The following is a 16,055-nucleotide window of genomic DNA, read 5'->3' as shown; positions in this document are numbered from 1 at the left end:
CCTAACCCATTTTTTTAAAATGGGATTGTTTTAGAACTCTTTGCCTGTTTTTAGTCCAAATTCTTTATCGGATATGTGGTTTACAAATATTTTTCTCCCAGTTTGTGGCTTGTCTTTTGACTTTCTGAATAAGGTGTTTCAGAGTAGAAATCTTTAGTTTTTATAAAGTCCACGACATTTTTTTCTTTTGTGGATTGGCTGTTTGTGTGTCTACAGACCAAACCCAATGTCATGTAGATTTTCTTCTGTGTTTCTACGTAATTTTGATAGCTTTGCATTTTAAATGTCTGATAATAAATTTGCATGAATTTGGTGTAAGTTTTAAAGTTTGTGTCTACAGTCATTTCATTTCATACAGTTTCCAGTTAATTGTTCCTTAACTATTTTGGAGAAGTCATGGGATACTTGACTGTATTTCAGTCTGAATTTCCAGTTTAGTGGATGCAGCGGAAGTGCCCTCAGGGGCGGAGCCTCCACTGAACTGGGAGGTGGCTTGGTCTGCACGTTCCCATTGGCTGGCAGGGAACGCGAGCCCGCCTCCCTGGCCCTCCGCGGGAAGGCCTGTTCTGCCTGCGGACTTGGCGCCATGCGCAAATGATGGGAGCCCTGCCACCTCAGGACCCGCTGGGGCTTTGGCTTCTGGGACACGCGGGGCCGAGTCCACGCTGATGGCCGGGCTTAGGGACAGCCCAGGGTCGAGTCCACACTAACAGAAGCCGGGTCTCCTCAGGACCCGCTGGGGCTTCAGCTTTGGGACACTGTGGGGTCCAGTTCATGCAGACAGGAGCCTGGTCTCCTCAGGACCTGCCGGGAGGTGATGCCGCTGAGGGAGAAGGTGAGGAAAAGTGGGCAGAAGGTTCCTGTGCGTGGCTGACCACTGAGGGTGTCTGTCTTCAGAGGACCCAGGAGAGGAAGGGCTTGATGTGGAAAACTGGGTTTTTGGCCCCTTTTGTGTGTGGTGTAGACAGAGCGCAGTGTTGTTCTTTGGCGCGTGGCATCTGGTTTTCCCAGCACCGTTTATTGAGGGGACTGTCCTTGCCCTGGTGTATGTTCTTGGCTCCTTTCTTGTGAATTAACTGACCACATACCTGTAGGTTGATTCCTGGGTTCTCTGCTCTGTTCCTCTGGTCTGTGTGCCTGTTTTTGTGCCAGTTCCACACTTTTTGGGGACTGTAGCTTCATAATGTAGAGTGAAATCAGGGAGGGAGACGCCTGCAGCCTGTTCTGCTTTCTCAGAATCCCTTTGGCTATTCAGGGTCATTTTGTTTCCACACAAATGTTAGGAATGTTTGTTCCGTTTCTGTGAAAAATGCCATTGGAGTTTTGAGCAGGCTTGCTTCGAATTTGAACATTGTTTTGGGTAGAACGGACATTTAAACAGTATTCTTTGCATCCAATAAATGATAGCTTTCCATTTATTTGTGTCTGTTCAGTTCCTTTCTTCAGTGTTTTACATTTTTCAGTGTGCTTTCACATCCTTGGTTAATTTTTCTTTGATACATCTTTATTGGACTATAATTGCTTCACTGTACTGTGTTAGTTTCTGTCATACACCAAAGTGAATCAGCCATATGCATACACATGCCCCCATACACCCTCCCTCTGGAGCCTCCCTCCCACGCTCCCTATCCCACCTGCCGCTTCCCACCCCTCTAGGTCATCCCAAATCACCGAGCCGACCTCCCTGTGCTATGCGGCTGCTTCCCACTAGCTAGCTGTCTTACATTCGGTAGTGTGTATAGGTCGATGCTACTCTCACTTCACCCCAGCTTCTCCCTTCCACCCCGTGTCCTCAAGTCCATTCTCTATGTCTGTGTCTTTATTCCTGTCCTGCCCCTAGGTTCTTCAGAACCATTTTTTTTTCCTTTTCCTTTTTTTTTTTTTTTTTTGCGGTACGCGGGCCTCTCACTGTTGTGGCCTCTCCCGTTGCAGAGCACAGGCTCCGGACGCGCAGGCTCAGCGGCCATGGCTCATGGGCTCAGCCGCTCCGCGGCACGTGGGATCTTCCCAGACCGGGACACGAACCCGCGTCCCCTGCACCGGCAGGTGGACTCTCAACCATTGTGCCACCAGGGAAGCCCTTTTTTTTAGATTCCGTATATATGCATTAGCATACGGTATTTGTTTTTCTCTTTCTGACTTACTTCACTCTGTAGGACAGATTCTAGGTCCATCCACCTCACTACAAATAAGTCATTTTTGTTTCTTTTTATGGCTGAGTAATATTCCATTGTATATATGTGCCACATCTTCTTTACCCATTTGTCTGTCGATGGACACTTAGGTTGTTTTCATGTCCTGGCTATTGTAAGTAGAGCTGTAGTGAACATTGTGATACATGACTCTTTTTGAATTATGGTTTTCTCAGGGTATATGCCCAGTAGTGGGATTGCTGGGTTGTATGGTAGTTCTATTTGTAGTGTTTTAAGGAACCTCCATAGTGTTCTCCATAGTGGCTGTATCAATTTACATTCCCACCCACAGTGTAGGAGGGTTCCCTTTTCTCCGCACCGTCTCCAGCATTTACTGTTTCTAGATTTTTAAATAATGGGCATTCTAATCGGTGTTCATTGTAGTTTTGATTTGTATTTCTCTAATAATTAGTGATGTTGAGTATCTTTTCATGTGCCTCTTGGCCATCTGTATGTCTTCCTTGGAGAAATGTTTATTTAGGTCTTCTGCCTGTTTTTGGATTGGGTTATTTGTTTTTTTGATTATTGAGCTCCATGAGCTGTTTGTATATTTTGGAGATTAATCCTTTGTCTGTTGTTTCATTTGCAAATATTTTCTCCCATTCTGAGGGTTGTCTTTTTGTCTTGTTTATGGTTTCCTTTGCTATTCAAAAGCTTTTAAGTTTAATTAAGTCCCATTTGTTTATTTTTGTTTTTGTTTCTGTTACTCTAGGAGGTGGGTCAAAAAAGATCTTGCTGTGGTTTATGTCAAAGACTGTTTTTCGTATGTTTTCCTGTAAGAGTTTTATAGTGTCTGGTCTTACATTTAAGTCTTTAATCTATTTGGAGTTTATTTTTGTGTATGGTGTTAGGGAGTTTTCTAATTTCATTCTTTTACATGTAGCTGTCCAGTTTTCCCAGCACCACTTATTGAAGAGGTGGTCTTTTCTCCATTGCGTATTCTTGCCTCCTTGATCAAAGATAAGGTGACCATATGTGCATGGGTTTATCTCTGGGCTTTATATCCTGTTCCATTGATCTATAGTTCTTTTTTTGTGCCAGTACCATACTGTCTTAATTACGGTAGCTTTGTGGTATAGTTTGAAGTCAGGGAGCCTGATTGCTCCAACTCTGTTTTTCTTTCTCAAGATTGCTTTGGCTGTTTGGGGTCTTTTGTGTTTCCATACAAACTGTAAAATTTTTTGTTCTAATTCAATGGTGAAGAATGCCATTGGTAGTTTGATAGTGATTGAACTGAATCTGTAGATTGCTTTGGGTAGTACAGTCATTTTCACAATATTGATTCTTCCAATCCAAGAACATGCTATATTTCTCCATCTGTTTATGTCTTCTTTGATTTCTTTCATTAGTGTTTTATAGTTTTCTGAGTACAAGTCTTTCGCCTTCTTAGGCAGGTTTATTCCTAGGTATTTTATTCTTTTTGTTGCAATGGTAAATGGGAGTGTTTCCTTAATTTCTCTTTCTGATTTTTCGTTGTTGGTGTATAGGAATGCCAGGGATTTCTGTGTGTTAATTTTGTATCCTGAAACCTTACCAAATTCATTGATTAGTTCTAGTAGTTTTCTGGTGGCAGCTTTAGGATTTTCTATGTATAGTATCATGTCATCTGCAAACAGTGAGAGTTTTACTTCTTCTTTTCCAATTTGTATTCCTTTTATTTTTTTCTTCTCTGATTGCTGTGGCTAGGACTTCCAAAACTATGTTGAATAAGAGTGGCGAGAGTGGACGTCCTTGTGTTGTTCCTGATCTTAGTGGAAATGCTTTCAGTTTTTCACTGTTGAGTGTGATGCTTGCTGTGGGTTTGTCATATATGGCCTTTATTACATTGAGATAAGTTCCCTCTATGCCCATTTTCTGGAGAGGTTTTATCATAAATCAGTGTTGAATTTTATCAAAAGCTTTTCCTGCATCTATTGAGATGATCATATGGTTTTTATTCCTTAATTTGTTAATGTGGTGTATAACATTGATTGATTTGTGTATATTGAAGAATCCTTGCATCCCTGGAATAAATCCCACTTGATCATGGTGTATGATCCTTTTAATGTGCTGTTGGATTCTGTTTGCTAGTATTTTGTTCAGGATTTTTGCATCTATGTTCCTCAGTGATATTGGTCTATAATATTCTTTGTTTTGGTGATATATTTTTCTGATTTTGGTATCAGGGTGATGGTGGCTTCATAGAATGAATTTGGGAGTGTTTCTCCCTCTGAAATTTTTTTGGAAGAGTTTGAGAAGGATTGGTATTAACTCTTCTCTAAATGTTTGATAGAATTCGCCTGTGAAGCCATCTGGTCCTGGACTTTTGTTTGTTGGAAGATTTTTAATTACGGTTTCAATTTCATTACTTGTGATAGGTCTGTTTATATTTTCTAATTCTTCCTGGTTCAGTCTTGGAAAATTGTACCTTTCCGAGAATTTGTCCATTTCTTCATGGTTGTCTATTTTATTGGCATATAGTTGTTCGTAGTAGTCTCTTATAATCCTTTGTATTTTTGCAGTGTCACTTGTGATTTCTTCTTTTTCATTTCTAATTTTATTGATTTGCATCCTCTCCCTTTTTTTCTTGATGAGTCTGGCTAAGGGTTTATCAATTTTGTTTATCTTCTCAAAGAACCAGCTTTTAGTTTTATTGATCTTTGTTATTGTTTTCTTCATTTCTATTTCATTTATTTCTGCTCTGATATTTATGATTACTTTCCTTCTACTGACTTTGGGTTTTCTTTGTTCTTCTTTCTCTAGTTGTTTTATGTGTAGGGTAAGATTGTTTATTTGAGATCTTTCTTGTTTCTTGAGGTGAGCTTGAATTGCTATAAACTTTCCTCTTAGAACTGCTTTTGCTGCGTCCCGTAGGTTTTGGGTCGTCATGTTTTCATTGTCATTTGTTTCTATGTATTTTTAAATTTCTTCTTTGATTTCTTCAGTGATCTCTTGGTTATTTAGTAACGTATTTTTAGCCTCCATGTCTTTGTGTTTTTACCGTTTTTTCCTTGTAATTTATTTCTAATCTCATAGTGTTGTGGTTGGAAAAGATGCTTGATATGATTTCAATTTTCTTAAATTTACCAAGGCTTGATTTGTGACCCAAGATATGATCTATCCTGGAGAATGTTCCATGAACACTTGAGAAGAAAGTGTATTCTGTTGTTTCTGGATGGAATGTCCTATAAATATCAATTAAGTCCATCTTGTTTAATGTATCACAGATCTCAGGGATTTAAATGGATGGAACAGGATGTCCTGACACAGAGCCTATCTTCCAATGACTGTCACTGTCTTAGTAACATCCTTCACACCTTATTTCAGCCCCATTCAGGGTCCAGCTGAGGCCTCGATTACATTCAGTCACCTGTCCCAGGTCCCTATAAGCTACAATGTCACAGTGGAAGAGCCCGACCAGGGCCTGGGGTGTCCCTCCTGTTGACCTGGCCTCCAGGCCCTGAACTTGGCTCCTGTGTTCCCATCTCTCAACCAGGCCCCAACTTGGATGGGGCCGCCATTCCTCACAGGGTCCCATTGCCCAGTCAAGGGGGTGCATTCTCCCGAACTCAGCATCAGGAGTGTGGGGGGGTGACAGCCCCCACTGGGTCTTCTTCATGTGAGACCCTGTGCTTTTGAAAGAGCAGGCACCCTGCCCTCGGGGGTGGGGGGCTGGGGGGTGACATGGGGCCCACGATGGGCAGGCGGTTCCCTGGGTGGGGATGAGCCAATGTGCAAGGAGTTCCACAGTGGGTTCTCCTCTCCAACGGCTTCTGTGCCCCAACCTCTCCCCGTGTCTCCCCTTGAAGACAGCTTGGTGCCCGTGCTGGGTGTCAGCCCCAGGGCATGAGGTCACCTGACTGGGAGCCATAGGAGCCGTCAGCCACCACCCCTTCTACAAACACACACACACACACACACACACACACACACACACACACACACACACACACTGCAGGGAAGCAGGACCTGAGTGCAGGGTTCTCAGTGGCCCTGAACGCCCCACCCGGAATCGGCCAGCAGAATGGACAGACCGGATCTCCCGGCCCGGACCATGCAGGACTGTCCTGCCTGGGCTTCCAGTGCAGCCACCTCCTTCTGGAAGCCTCGGAGGCTGGAATCAGTCCACTTCTTGTCTGTCCTTGCAGGAGACTGGGCTGCTCTACAAGAAGTTCATGGCTCACCCGTGGATCCTGACCAGAGATATTGGTAACATTTTTTTTTGCCTGTTGAAATGTTTAATGACAAAGATCTTGATCAGTTTCCTGATGTGGGTGTCCAAAGATGAGAGACCCATGTATGTGACCTGTACCTCCTATGAGTTACCCTAAGCTAGTTTAAACATGGTCAAGTTCTGTCTACATGGAAGATTTAGACCTCTGCATGTCCTGTCTACTGATTATTCTTAGAGCTGACCATGTACTGTCTATAATAAGAAGATTGAGACCTAACCATTTTCTGTGTATGCTAGGACTATGGGAACCTGGGTAGAAACCCGGCCTGGCCTCAGTACTGGGAAGCTCCGTGCCTGCATCTGAAGGTCAGTGCTTAGATGTCTGGGGTCTGGAGCTGAGGTGGGCTTGTCTAAGTAACAGCCTCTCTTCTGAGTGTGGTTACCTGGTCCTCCCAAGGGTCAGTGCTATGGTCGGGGCCTTAGTATTTATCCCTGCAAGGTTCACCTTCCCTGGGGCTCGTGGAGAATCCTCAGGAGGGCTACCTGGAAATTATTCCAATTCACCAGCACGTGCATGGTGCGTAGGGAGGCAGGTTTACCTGGTGAACTGATTGCAGGGCAAGCAGATTGGGCAAAAGGCTGATGGGCAACAGGTGAGGCTGCTGCTGAGCTCTCCTTCCAGTCTCCCATCCCGACCCAGCAGCGTCCAGAGCTGCCCCTCGGCTTTCAGCCCTGCTGTCCTGTGAGTTTTCTCAACATGTAAGTGAGACAAGAAAGGGCTGAGCCTGCCAGAACCAAGTAGTGTGTTCATCTCTAGCATGAAAGCTTTAAACACAGGTAAAATCAACAGAACCAAAGTGAAAAGAGGAGGACTTCTCTGGGACAAGCGTGGGGAGAGGAGACCCATCTGCCACTTTTTCCAATCCCAGAAGGTCCCAGGAACCCAGATTGTTTCCATATTAGGGGAGCCACCAGCAGAGCCAGGGTATCCTGACCAAGGGGACATGTGACCCCAGGTGCAGGGTCTGGGAAGGTGGGGTCACCCTGGGAATGTGCACGTTTGACCCCAGTTGGGGGTGTCTGGGGAGGTGAGGTCACCCTGGAGACTATACATGTGTGAACCCAGGTGGGGGAGTCTGGGGAGGAGGGGGTCACCTGTTGAGAGAGAACGTGTGACTTTAGGTGCAGGGTCTGAGGAGGTGGGGTCGCCGTGGTGAATGTGGATGTGCGACCCCAGGTAAAGGGTGTGGGGATTGTGTGGGTCTCACCATATCTGCATGGGTCAGGATCACATGTACGGGGCGACCACATATGTGCTCTTTGCCTGCAGTGTGTCTTGTCCCCTTTGAGATTTCCAACATCTGAATTAAGGGTGTTGCCCTGATTAACCAGTGCTTCCTTTTCTTCTCTTAATCTTGTCACATTCATATGAGGTCAGGCATGTTTGAGTGGGTTGCTGCTCTGTGTTCTGGTGAGAGACAATTCTTGATGGTATAATATTAATATCATAGCATATCATATATCTAATCTATGGGGGTCACCACTGCCTGGGTCCCCCTGGACAGAGGTCAGGTGAGCACAGACTAGCCCCCCCTAAGAATGGACCCTATGTGCCATGTGAGGGTACCATGGTGGTCCCTCAGGTGGGGGACTGTGTCTGGGCCTCCGACATTTGTGAAGGGGAGTCGAAATGGAATCTCAATTAACAAGACATTATTTTAGGAATTTATTTTAAGTGAAATAAAACACACGTCACATACCTTTACCATCGTCACCATGTTAAGTGCATGTTTCTGAGGCATCAGATCTGTTCACTTTCTCGTGGAGCCGTCACCACCATCCCTAGAACTTTTCATCTTGCGAAACCAAAATTCCACAACCATGAAATTCTCACTCCCCGTTCCCTCCCACTGCCCCTGGCACCGACATCCATTTCAGTCCCTGAGTTGTCGACTCCAGGGCACCCACTGGAGTGGAATCCTGCAGTGTTTGCGGACGGGTCACTTTGGAAGAGCTGACTTTCAGTCTGAAGCTCTGCCTGTTTGCATGTGAAGAATCTGCATTTAAGGAGAGGGTGTATGAGGAAGGGGGTGTATGAGGGACAAAGGTGTCCGGCGTGCAGGTGACCCAGGACCTGACCAGCTGCCTTTTGGGCCCTCTGGTTCCACCTCTTGTCCTGGGCCTCATCTGCATCATCACTGGCCCCGCTGGCACCCCTGGGGTGTTGTCTGAGTGAGATTCCCCTGGTGCCCCTGCTCTCCTCCCCTCCTCCTGCTGGTTGCGGAGCGAGCTGCTTGCTGTGTGGTCTCTACTCCTGAGGCATGAAGGACCCTGCAGCATGGACCTGCAGAGTGTGGGTGTGGTCCCAAGAGCATGGGGCCCACATAGGACACAGCATTGGGGTATGACAAGTGCTAGGGCTGCCTCATCACTGACAGGGGATGTTGCCAAGATGCTGCTCGGGAGGGCGTGGTGGGTGGCCTGGGACCCCAGAGGCCCCATTCCTATCCTGGAGCTTGGACAGTGCATCCCCATGGGCTCCATATTCACCCCATATCTCAGCCATATCCCTCTGTCCTGTCTTTGAACTCAGGAAAATGAGCTCTCTTGTCCACAACATCAGCCTGGTCCTGTTGGTATTAGGATTCTTTAATTTAGGCGTCCTGGGATAGCAGCTCTTTTTAGGCCTGAGAAGGAACAGCTCAGGAGTGTACAGCAATTTCAGATGAAACTAATATTCAGTGACTATCTCTATACTGCTGGGTTGTTGACTTCTATTAGTCATTATTCTCCTGGTTTTAGCTCTGATGTGGGGATTACAGAGGAGTCAACGTTAAAATCTTCATAATCTGTGTATTTGCAGCTTCAGTATCATTACTGACTCATAGTTTGTATGGTTTGGGAAGAGTTATTGCTTTCATGTATCATGTAAAGGGTTCACAATGATGATAGAGCAGCTAAGATGACAATAATGGCTGGTAAATTGTTCACATTTTCTCTACCTGTGCATCTATTGTATGTATATGAGGTAGTTTAGTTGTTAATATTAGTGAAGTAATATAGAGGACTAGAGAACTTATTTTAAAAATAACTATTAATGTGTGATGATGAACATGTAAAAGTTCTTCCATAATGGGTGATGTTGCATCTTGGGAGCCTAGAAGAAATTGATATGCGTTTTGATACACAGGAATTTAGCCTAGGATTTAACTTTGACAAAGTTACATCACTTTTAACTTTTATCTCATTTATTGAGAAAGACATCATTGTTATGGTGTTGGCTTGAAACTGGTTGAAAAGGACTTGAGTCCTTCCTTATTTTACATGTACATCGGTAGGATCTTCAAACATAGGATATGGTGGAGGGCATCCGTGTAACCATTCTAGGTTAGGAGTAGCAGTTTCCACTGCTGAGACTTCTTGTTTAGATGCAAATGCTTTTCAAAGTATGAAGATTATTAGCATTACTGCTGCTACTGAGACGAATGAGCCTAAAGACAAAATATTTCATGTTGTGTGTGCCTCAGGGTACTCAGACTAACGTAGTGACATCCCTGAGAGGCCAAGAAAGTGCTGCAGGAAGTCGTATTTACTACGACAAATATACCTGTGACGTGACTGCTCATGCTGAGTTAAGTGTATAACCTGAGAATAGTGGGGATCAGTGTAGGAAGCCTCCTGTAATAGTGAAGACTGCTCCCATGGACACTGCGTCATGGAAGTGTGCTACTACATAGTATGTATCCTGGGGGACGATGTCCGGGGATGAGTTGGCTGAGATGATTCCTGTCAAACCACCTACTGTAAAAAGGAAAATAAAGCCTAAAACTCATAATAGAGTGGGAGCTCATATAATATTACCTCCGTGAAGAGCTGCTAATCAGGGACTTCCCTGGTGACGAAGTGGTTAAGAATAGGCCTGCCAATGCATGGGACACGGGTTCGATCCCCGGTCCGGGAAGATTCCACATGCCACGGAGCAAAAAGCCCGTGCGCCGCAACTACTGAGCCTGCGCTAGAGCCCGTGAGCCACAACTACTGAAGCCCACGAGCCTAGAGCCTGTGCTCTGCAGCAAGAGAAGCCACTGCCACGAGAAGCCCGTGCACAGCGACGGAGAGTAGCTCCCGCTCACCGCAACCAGAGAAAGCCGGCGTGCATTAACGAAGACCCAACGCAGCCAAAAAAAAAAAAAAAAAGAGGCTTCCCCGGTGGCGCAGTGGTTGAGAGTCCGCCTGCCGATGCGGGGGGGCGTGGGTTCGTGCCCCGGTCCGGGGGGATCCCACATGCCGCGGAGCAGCTGGGCTCGTGGGCCATGGCCGCTGGGCCTGCGCGTCCGGAGCCTGTGCTCTGCAACGGGAGGAGGCCACAACAGTGAGAGGCCCGTGTACTGCAAAAAAAAAAAAAAAATTAAAAGAAGAGTTGCTAATCGGCTAGATACTTTTACTCCTGTAGGGATAGAAGTAATTACGGTAGCTGATGCACAGTGTGCTACTGAGTCGACAGCTGTCCCTATGGTAAATATAAGATGGGCCCACAAGAGAAATCCTAAAGAGCCGGTGGACATGACTCATATTATCCCCAAAGAGCTGAAAGGCACTTTTCGTCCTAAATAGTATGTAATGATATGTGAGTTTATAACAAAGCCTGGTAGGCCATGAATACACACTTCAGGGTGACCAAAGAATCAGAATAGGTGTTGGTATAGGATTTGCTCTCCTCCTGCAGCGTCAAAGAAGGTAGTGTTGAGATTTCTATCTCTTAACAGTATGGCAATTCTGGCTGCTCGGACTGAGAGTGGTAATTATAGTAATATGGCTATAGCTGGGGAAGATTAAACTAATAATGGTGTTTGGTATTGGGATATGACTGCTGGTTTTGGATTAAAGACTATAGTAATACAAGAAATAGCAGGAAGAATTGAAGAGACACCTGCTAAATGTAAGGAGGAAATGGTTAGGTCGACAGAGGCTCCTGCGTGGGCCACACTGCAGGCTAGAGCTGAATACACCGCTCCACCTGTGCCGGAACCAGCTTCTATTGGCGATATGAGGAGGAGTAAGAATGATGGGGGAAGTAGTCAAACGTTTATATGCTTTATTTGGGGAAACGTTACCTCAGGTGCCCCAGTTATTAGTGGCCCAAGTGTGTTTTCAAGCCCTGCAATCATAATGGGTACAACTGTAGAGAATATTATTACAAGTGCAGGGACTGTTATGACTACGTTAAAGATTTGGGCATCTCCAAGTAGCGCTCCAGGTTAGCATAGCTCAGCCTGGATTAATATACTCAAGGTGCTGCCTGGTACTCCACTTCAAGCACCAAATAGTAAATATAAAACGCCAATATCTTTGTGATTTGTTGAAAATAATCAGCAGTGTATGAACAGAGGTACAATGACTTGAGCTAGCATTAGACTGTAAACCTAGAGACAGAGACTGAGCCCTCTGCTCTTGTCCCGTTTAGCTGTGGATCTAGATGGGGTCAATGCAGGTTTCATCACAGCCCCTGAACGAATTTTGTAACAGTTTCTCCCTGTGGTTTGTTCTTTTTTGTAATTTATTTTTATAATGAGGTGTAGCTGATTTTCAATGCTGTCTTTCTTGCTGCTGCACATCCACTTGATTCACTTACAGAGAGACATCCATAAATTCTTTTTCACATTCTTACCAGTCGTACATATCCTTTTCTGGTGACTAGAGTGCGCCCAGTCCAGTTCCTTGAGCTCTAGAGGAGGTCTTGTCGATTACCTATTTGGTCTTTGGAACGGTATCTGTGCTAATTTCAACCCTCTGGTTTATGCCTCACCCCACCCCACCTTTCCCCTTTAGCAGCCGTAAGTTTCTTTTCTAAATGTGTGACTGTTTGTTTTGTAATTTAGTTCATGTGCAGCCATTTTTAGATTCCACCTATAAATGATACCTTATGCTAAGTGTCTTTTTGTGTCTGACTTATGTCACTTAGAATGATCGTACCTAAGTCCACCTGAGTTGCTGCAACTGGCCTTATTTCATTGATTTCATGGCTGAGTAATATTCCATTGTACAGAAGTACCACATCTTCTTTATCCATTTTTTCCTTCCAAGGACATTTATATTGTCTCCAAGTCGAGGCTCCTGCAAAAGGGCTGCACTAATAGTTGAAGTTCCTGTGTCCTATGGATTTATGGTTATCCCGAGATATACACCCAGGACTGGAGGTGCCGTATGCTCTGTAGCTCTATTTTTTTTTTAATTAATTCATTTTTTTTTGCCTGTGTTGGGTCTTTGTTATTGCACGTGGGCTTTCTCTAGTTGCAGCAAGTTGGGGCTACTCTTCGTTGAAGTGCATGGGCTTCTCATTGCACTGGCTTCTCTTCTTGCAGAACACAGGCTCTAGGCGTTGGACTTCAGTACTTGTGGCACATGGGCTCAGTAGTTGTGGCTCATGGGCTCTAGAGCACAGGCTCAGTAGTCGTGGCGCACGGGCTTAGTTGCTCCACGGCATGTGATATCTTTCCACACCAGGGCTCGAACCCGTGTCCTCTGCATTGGCAGTTGGATTCTTCACCACTGCGCCACCAGGGAAGTCCCTATAGCTCTGTGTTTTAGAATTTTTAGGAAACGTCGTACCCTTCTGCAGCGTGGCTGTTAGCAGTTGACATTCCCACCGTCAGCGCAGCAGCGTTCCCTTTGCTCCACGTCCTCGCCTCCATGTCTGGTTTTTACACACTGTGAGGGTGGCCCTTGTGGCTGGGCAAAGCGACGCATCTCTGTAGTGTTGATTTGTTTTTCCCGCGTGTTTGGTTGGCACAAGGGCGTATGGATTTACACCTTTACGCCCTTTTTGGCCAACTGACCCGTAGGCAATGTTGAGCAGCTTTCATGTGCTTTAACGGCGAGTCCAGCCTACGTCATGCAAGCCGGTTCCTGCAATTCTGCCTGTTTTCAAGTCCTTTTCAGTTACTTACCCCAAGACATTTTCCCACCATAGTTGCCATTTACAACCCCGCAGGCGTTGTGGATTGCAGTGCCCCTGAGCACCTGTCTTCAACATGTTTCTGGAACCGGCCACAAAGTGGCAGGATCGCTTTAAGCCCCATTCTGGTTACAGGGGCAGCCTGAGCCTTTGGGAAATTCCTCTTCCTGATGGGAAATTAGAGTGGCATGTGCTGTCCAAACACGTAGAGCTTGTTTCTCATTCTTCCCCTGCTTCCCCTTCATCCTCTGGACAAATTCCAAGCCGTGCACAACCGGCTGTTGAGTGTGCTGACTTCCCCAGGTGGGGAGACTCTAAGGAACGAGGCTGGAGCAGGGACCCCTCCCCCAGGACATGTGGAGATAAGGTGACTTTTCCAAACTCTTCCTGCCCATATGGCCCCCCATCCTCTGGGGTTCTGTCTGGACACTGCGTGGTTTCCAGCGGTGCGGGGCTCTGGCGCTGCCCTGCAGGGAGCAGCCCTGCTACCCGCGCCTGCAGCGCCGCCTGCTGGTCTCTCCGTCCTGCCATCGGGCACAGTCTTCACCTTCCCCGCTGCCTCGGATGCTCTGTCTCCGCACTGTCCTGTGATCAGCCCCTCCTCCCCACCGCCGTCACCCCCAGCTCCACACCCCTCCTCCATCCTCAGGGATGACCCAGGACCCTTCATGGGCTCCCCGCCTGCCCACCCTTGGTCGGTGTCCTCAGTCCACCTGTGCAGACAGGTGAGGATCCCCTCCAGAGGCTCCCAAACGCTTCACCCCTACATCCTCCCCGGGGTCGGCCCGTGTCCTGTCGGGATGTTCCACCCTCAGCAAGCCCCCAAGTACATGGCAAGGGCAGGCATCAGGCCTGCTGCATGCACTGCTGTGCGTCCTGCTCTATACACAGGCATGACACTGCCCAGGGGGCAGGAAAGGCAGCCTTACCTCGGGACGTGGGGAGAGGGGCTGCCCACAGGGTGGACGTCAGCTCTCGGCTCACCAGGCGAGGGCAGCCGGGTTCTCGCTCCTTGGACGCTTTCTCACCCAGCCTGACCATGACCCGGCTTTGTTCCCACCCCTGTTGTCCCTCCATTGGCCTCACTCTTGTGAGCAGAGCAGGACAGTGTGGTCTGTGGTCACAGGCTGAGACACACAGACACTGGCTGAGCCGCGTGCACCCAGCTGACCCCACGGAACGGGCACTGCACCAGGGCCTGTGCAGTGTGGGTTCACCTGCCCACAGAGAGGCTGGGCCTCTGTCCTGGCTCCAGAGGTCACCTTGAGTCTGATGGGAGTGTCCGTGCTCCGTGGGCCTCGCTCCAGGCTGGTCTATGCTGACGGCGTGATACACGGTGGGGCTTCCTGAGTCGCCCCCGGGGGCTGGAGGCTAAGGTCAGGCACATGGTGGTCCCCACATTGACGTGACAGACCCCAATAAACCCTGCACCTCAGGACTCAGGTGGGCTTCCCTGGGCTGCCACAGCCGAGGAGGCTGGACCCCGCTCGTCCTCCTGTCCTCGCTGATTTTAACTTGCATCCTTCACCATAATAAACGCTGAGTATAACAGCTTCAGGGAATTCTGGGAGCCTCCAAGGAAAAAGAAGCCGGGGAGGGGGTCTCTTGGTCCCTGACTTTGCAGTTGGGGGCAGAAGTCGGTGGGGAGGATCTTGGGGCCCTGGAATCTGAAGGGCCCCCCTACCAGGGGAGGGGTAGGAGACCCTGGGTGGTAGTTACGCTGAGTCCAAGGCCCACCTGCGTAGGAGGCTTCCTAGCCCCGGGGATCCTGAAGCGGCCGGCTCCCTCCTCCCCTCCGCCTGCAGGCCTGGTCCCTGCTCTTGAGAGATTCCCTAGGGTGGGGTCCTGGTGCTGGAGGTGCCCCGATGCTGTGGCCTCCTGAGTCTCCAGGGAGGATAACGGGAGTGGGGGAAGACCTGTTCACAGAAAGGGAGCTTCTGCCGGAACAGAGCCTGGGTCTGCTGCCCCCGACCCCAGGTGCACTGGGGCAGAAATGTGAGAGCGAGGCTCCCTCCCCTCCCAAGACACACAGGACACATGGGCGCTGGTGGCTGGACTCCCGCACAATATTAAAATCTCCCACGCAGGCCTCATGGATGAGAGACACTATTTAAAGATTATGAATGGGGCCAGGGGGGCCCAGGGAGTGAGGCTGATGTGGGGAGACTTGGAAAATCACCCAAGGATGCACTCTCCCTGCAGCGACCCCGCAGGTGAGCCCAGGTGGAGGTGGACCCATCAAGTCAGAGCCCACATCCTGGGTCTTTGGGGGACAAATAGCCAAGCACCCCCAGTCCTTGCCTCCACCTGCTGCAGTTAGGGCCTGCCCTGTCTTCTTCATGGCCAAGTTCTCACCCCTCCCAGAAGGCCTCTTGGAGGTTAATGCGACGGGGGTGTCCATGGCAGGACTGGAGGGTCTGTGGTGGGCTGGAGCCCACGTGGCAGGCAGGAGGGCTCCCACCGATCCTGCCGGTCCACACCTCCTGGTCATAGGCCCGCACAGAGTCCACCAGGCTGTGGATGTGGTAGAAGGTGCCAGGGACCAGTCCAGCCCATGCAGGTGTCTGACCACTGAGCGGTCAGTGTGGAGTATTCCCAGGGAGCCCTGGCCGTGCTCGCACCCTCCCGGGAAGGACACGTCAGCGTGGTCCCTGGAATGACCGGGAGGTCAGCCAGAAGCGCCCCCCACCCGACCTCACTGTTACCACAAGAAACAAGAGATAACTCCGTGAGGAAACACAGAACATCACCAGCC

At 48.1% G+C, this 16,055-nt stretch overlaps 1 long non-coding RNA gene across 1 annotated transcript; it reads left to right on the top strand.

Moving 5' to 3' along the window:
- The first annotated feature begins 658 nt into the window (after positions 1-658).
- Positions 659-6,892, top strand: LOC307196972. Its single transcript, XR_013831297.1, has 3 exons — positions 659-835; positions 6,320-6,380; positions 6,643-6,892. It is a non-coding gene; the product is annotated as an uncharacterized lncRNA (long non-coding RNA).
- The last annotated feature ends 9,163 nt before the right edge of the window (positions 6,893-16,055 follow it).

The sequence above is a fragment of the Stenella coeruleoalba genome (genome assembly GCF_951394435.1).
Source record: "Stenella coeruleoalba genome assembly, chromosome: 14".
In the NCBI taxonomy this organism is placed as follows: domain Eukaryota; kingdom Metazoa; phylum Chordata; class Mammalia; order Artiodactyla; family Delphinidae; genus Stenella; species Stenella coeruleoalba.
This window is presented reverse-complemented; position numbering and strand designations above follow the sequence as displayed.